Source organism: Drosophila virilis, unplaced genomic scaffold (genome assembly GCF_030788295.1).
Source record: "Drosophila virilis strain 15010-1051.87 unplaced genomic scaffold, Dvir_AGI_RSII-ME tig00001507, whole genome shotgun sequence".
Taxonomy (NCBI): Eukaryota; Metazoa; Arthropoda; class Insecta; order Diptera; family Drosophilidae; genus Drosophila; species Drosophila virilis.
Genome location: NW_027212839.1, coordinates 745,048 through 751,577, shown reverse-complemented (window position 1 = coordinate 751,577; position 6,530 = coordinate 745,048).

Below are 6,530 nucleotides of genomic sequence, written 5' to 3'. Positions count from 1 at the left end.
TTGGTCTGGATATCTGGATAACAAAAAAGGTTTTTCATACAACTTAATTTCGACCGATTGATCCTATGGCAACTATATAATGTAATGTACGGTCCGGTCTGAAAAGGCCTTTGCATTTATATGAGGAGCATAGAAAAACTAATTAATGCCGAGTTAGGTCAAGATATCTTGATAAACAAAACTGGTTTTCATACAACTTAATTTTCGACCGATCGTCTGATATAGTGGTCCGATCTTAATGGGCTTTTGCATATTGCAGGAACATAGTAAAACTAATAAATTCCGAGTTTGGTCAAGATATTTTGATAAGCAAAAAGGTTTTCATACAACAACTTAATTTTCGACAGTTCTATCCTATGGCTGCTATATTATAAAGTGGGCCGATCTCAATAGGAATTAGTATATGCATGGTGTGCTTAGTAAAACTAATAAATGCCGAATTTGATGAAGATATCTTGATCAACTAAACTAATAAATCCCGAGCTTGGTGAAGATATCTTGATATACAAAAATGGTTTTCATACAACTTAATTTTCGACCGATCGTCTGATATAGTGGTCCGATCTTAATGGGCTTTTGCATATTGCAGGAACATAGTAAAACTAATAAATTCCGAGTTTGGTCAAGATATTTTGATAAACAAAAAGGTTTTTATACAACAACTTTAATTTCGACCTATCGTTCCTATGGCAGCTATATGATATAGTTTTTCGATGCTAATTGGAATTTGCGTATATATGGGGGGCTTAGTAGATTTAACACATGACGAGGTTGGTCAAGATTACTTGATTAACAAATATTTTTTTCCAACAACTTAATTCTCGACCGATCGTTGCTATGGAAGCCATATGATATCGTGGTCCGATCTTAATAGGATTATGCATATATATAGGGACCACAGAAATAAATGCCGCGTTTGGTGAAGATATCTTTATAAACAAATATGGCCTTCATTTAAAAAGTTTAAAATTAAAATTTATCTTAATAAACACAAATGTTTTTTATGCATCTTAATTTTCTACCGATCGTTGTTGTAGAAACAATATGATTTAGTAGTCCGATCTTAATAGGATTTTGCACACATATGAGGAGCATTATAAAAATAATATACGATGAGTTTGGCCAAAATATCTTGATAAACAAAATTGTTTTTTTTACAACAGCTTAATGTTCAACCGATCGTTGCTACATCAGGAATTTGACATACTGGTCCGATCCTAATAGGATTTCGCACTATATCTTGATAAACAAATATTTATTTTCAAGCAACTTAACTCTAGACGGATCGTTGCTATGGAAACCATATGATATCGTGGTCCGATCTTATTAGGATTATGCATATAAATGGGGACCACAGTAATAAATGTCGAACTTGGTCAAGATATCTTGATAAACAAAAATGTTTTTCATTCAACTTAATTTTCTACCGGATATTCTTATGGCAGCTATGTGATATATTGGTCCCATCTTATTAGGAGTTTGAATATATATAACTAATAAATGCCAGACTTGGTCATGTTATCTTGATAAGTTGAGAAGTTTTTCATACAACAAAAAATAACTAATATATGCCGAACTTGGTCGAGATATTTTGATAAACAAAAAGGTTTCTTGATATATGAAAAACATTTTTTGAACAATTTAATTTGTGAGCGAATGTTCCTATGGCAGCTATATGATATGGTGTTCTGATCTTAATAGGATTTTGCAACTATATGAGGAGCTAAGTAAAACTACTAACCAAACAACATATAGACTGGACATCACATTGATGAAACGTTGTCACAAAAAGTATCGGAGGCATCTGGTCCAAAATCGCGAGTAAAGGAGTAAGATATACATATGATATATTTTTGAACCGCTTAATACTGGAAAGTGCTTGGCGCACTCTCTTCTATATGATTTGTGCGATAGAACGGCAACGCTGTTAACTTTTATCTCGCTCGCACTTATTCTCAGCTCTCAATGCTCTCAATCTTTTAACAAGATTTTGGGATTTGTTATTTTCGACCTATAAACATAGATGCATACAAATGTTTGTGAATGGGCAGATCATGGGCGCAAAAGAAAATATCATTATTGACATGAGTCTGACGCAACATATCATATTTGGTGGCTCTAGCTCTTATTATTTACCCAATTTACTCAAAAAATCAGGATGTCGACATCAATTTTTATCGATTGCTTGGAAACGGAGTAAGTTATCGATTATTGGATACAAACTAGATCTGCGTAGGCACTAGGAGCATCTACTGAAGTATGTGCATATATTGAGGGTACACTGTACCACAACAGCAACAGCAGTAACAACAGCAAGAACAGCAGGAACAATATATTACAATGAAACCAAACAAAACAAGTAAGAGGTTCAAGTCGGAACCTACCCGACTAGGGTATACCCTGAACCCTCTTCTTCAACATCAAATGCATATATATATTCTATTTTAGAAGATATATGTAAATTTTGGTGACTCTAGCTCTTCTTATTTACCAAAATTGCCCAAAAAACAGGATATCGATATCGATTTTTATCGATTGATTGGAAACGGAGTAAGTTATCGATTATCGGAAACAAACTCATTCTGCGCGGGAACTAGGAGCATCTAAATCTATAATTTTAAGTCTCTAGCTCTTATAGGTTCTGAGATCCTTGCGTTCATACATACGGACGGACGGACGGACGGACGGACGGACTGACGGACGGACGGACAGACAGACGGACATGGCTAGATTGACTCGGCTATTGATGCTGATCAAGAATATATATACTTTATGGGGTCGGAGATGCTTCCTTCTGCCTGTTACATACATTTGGATTTCGCACAAATACAATATACCCTTATACCCATTTTTAATGGGTTCAGGGTATAAAAACGCAGTAAGTGGAGTTTGATGAGTGGAAAGCGAAGCGGTGTGGTAAAAAGACTTAAGCCAGAAAGGCAGAGTGGTTGAAGCTGTTAAACAGCATAAATGTTATAAGTTGGGACAACTCGGTCAAATTACATGCTGAAGTTGAATACATAAAAAACTTACTTTCAACATGAAAAAGTCAAACACCAGCCACGCACACATCCACCTAGCCTGATATCAAAAATATAGCAAAGCAAATATTAATCCAACCTTCACCAAAATTAAAGGAGATTCCGAATCAGTAAAAAAAACTGCCCGAACGACTGCAAGGGACCTTTGTTTACACCACATTGCCGATACACCTGTGCAGCCAGCACCGGTGCCCCATCAAAGAATTAACAACCTGACGCACCAAGTCAGGCCAAAGATAAGTGAACCGACAGCGCTTCCAAGAGCGCATATTTTTTACTATTGCACTGCGTTACATATTTTTTTCCCATTGCACTGCGTTGCATACTTTTTTTATGTATTATAAAAAACTAATGTACAATTGAGCGACAATAAAGTTGCCCGATTAGCGTCTGACCTGAAAGCCACACAAACACTTGACAATTTATATATGTTTTCGACCGAATGTTTCCATAAAAACTATATGTTGTAGTGGTCCGAAGTTAATAGGATTTTGCATTTATATGAAGAGCATAGTAAAACTAATAAATGCCATGATTGGTCAGAAAATCTTGATAAACAAATATTTTTTTCATACAACTTAACTTTCGAACGAATGTTCCTATGGCAGCTATATGATATAGTGTTCCGATCTTTATAAGGGTTTGCTTATATATGGGGAGCTTAGTAGAAATAATAAATGCCGAGAGGCCAAGATATCTTGAACACTGAAACTTTTTCAAACCACAAAAAATATAATAGATGCCACGCATGGTCAGGATATCTTGATAACAAAAATGTGTTTTCCTTAATTTTCAACCGATCGTTCCTATGGCAGCTATATGATACAGTTGTTCGATCTGAATAGTCTTTTGCATATATGAGGAACATTGTAAAACTAATAAATGCCGAGTTTGGTTAAGATATCTTGATAAACTGAAACGATTTTCATGCAACAAAAAAAAAAACAAGTAAGAGGTTCTGTTCGGGAGCTCCCGACTAATAATTACCCTGAACCTTCTTATTCCAACACCAAATAAATTAATAAAAAAAAGTTCCCCTGGCAGGGCTCAAACTCGCTACTGACCGCATTACTTGCTGTCGACTCTTCTTAACAGCCACACCAGCAAAAAAAAACAAGTAAGAGGTTCTAGTCGGAAGCTCCCGACTAGGATATACCCTGAACCCTCTTCTTCCAACATCAAATGCATATATATATTCTATTTTAGACGCTACTTATTTGTCAAGTTTGGTGACTCTAGCTCTTATTATTTACAAAAATTGCCCAAAAAACAGGATATCGATATCGATTTTTATCGATTGATTGGAAACGGAGTAAGTTATCGATTATCGGAAACAAACTCGATCCGCGCGGGAACTAGGAGCATCTAAATCTATAATTTTAAGTCTCTAGCTCCTAAAGGTTCTGAGATCCTTGCGTTCATACATACGGACGGACGGACGGACGGACAGACAGACGGACATGGCTAGATCGACTCGGATATTGATGCTGATCAAGAATATATATACTTTATGGGGTCGGAGATGATTCCTTCTGCCTGTTACATACATTTGGATTTTGCACAAATACAATATACCCTTATACCCATTTTTAATGGGTTCAGAGTATAACTAATAGATGCCGAGCTTGGTCTGGATATCTGGATAACAAAAAAGGTTTTTCATACAACCTAATTTCGACCGATTGATCCTATGGCAACTATATAATGTAATGTACGGTCCGGTTTGAAAAGGCCTTTGCATTTATATGAGGAGCATAGTAAAACTAATTAATGCCGAGTTAGGAATTTGCGGAATTTGCGTATATATGGGGAGTTTAGTAGATTTAACACATGACGAGGTTAGTCAAGATTCCAACAACTTAATTCTCGACCGATCGTTGCTATGGAAGCCATATGATATCGTGGTCCGATCTTAATAGGATTATGTATATATATGGGGACCACAGAAATAAATGCCGCGTTTGGTGAAGATATCTTTATAAACAAATATGGCTTTCATTTAAAAAGTTTAAAATTAAAATTTATCTTAATAAACACAAATGTTTTTTATGCATCTTAATTTTCTACCGATAGTTGTTGTAGAAACAATATGATTTAGTAGTCCGATCTTAATAGGATTTTGCACACATATGAGGAGCATTATAAAAATAATATACGATGAGTTTGGCCAAGATATCTTGATAAACAAAATTGTTTTTTTTTACAACAGCTTAATGTTCAACCGATCGTTGCTACATCAGCAATTTGACATACTGGTCCGATCCTAATAGGATTTCGCACTATATCTTGATAAACAAATAGTTTTTTCAAACAACTTAACTCTAGACCGATCGCTGATATGGAAACCATATGATATCGTGGTCCGATCTTATTAGGATTATGCATATAAATGGGGACCACAGTAATAAATGTCGAGCTTGGTCAAGATATCTTGATAAACAAAAATGTTTTTCATTCAACTTAATTTTCTACCGGATATTCTTATGGCAGCTATGTGATATATTGGTCCCATCTTATTAGGAGTTTGAATATATATAACTAATAAATGCCAGACTTGGTCATGTTATCTTGATAAGTTGAGAAGTTTTTCATACAACAAAAAATAACTAATATATGCCGAACTTGGTCAAGATATTTTAATAAACAAAAAGGTTTCTTGATATATGAAAAATATTTTTTGAACAATTGAATTTGTGAGCGAATGTTCCTATGGCAGCTATATGATATGGTGTTCTGATCTTAATAGGATTTTGCAACTATATGAGGAGCTAAGTAAAACTACTAACCAAACAACATATAGACTGGACATCACATTGATGAAACGTTGTCACAAAAAGTATCGGAGGCATCTGGTCCAAAATCGCGAGTAAAGGAGTAAGATATACATATGATATATTTTTGAACCGCTTAATACTGGAAAGTGCTTGGCGCACTCTCTTCTATATGATTTGTGCGATAGAACGGCAACGCTGTTAACTTTTATCTCGCTCGCACTTATTCTCAGCTCTCAATGCTCTCAATCTTTTAACAAGATTTTGGGATTTGTTATTTTCGACCTATAAACATAGATGCATACAAATGTTTGTGAATGGGCAGATCATGGGCGCAAAAGAAAATATCATTATTGACATGAGTCTGACTTTGGTGGCTCTAGCTCTTATTATTTACCCAATTTACTCAAAAAAACAGGATGTCGACATCAATTTTTATCGATTGCTTGGAAATGGAGTAAGTTATCGATTATTGGATACAAACTAGATCTGCGCAGGCACTAGGAGCATCTACTGTAGTATGTGCATATATTGAGGGTACACTGTACCACAACAGCAACAGCAGTAACAACAGCAACAACAGCAGGAACAATAAATTACAATGAAACCAAACAAAAAAACGCAGTAAGTGGAGTTTGATGAGTGGAAAGCGAAGCGGTGTGGTAAAAAGACTTAAGCCAGAAAGGCAGAGTGGTTGAAGCTGTTAAACAGCATAAAA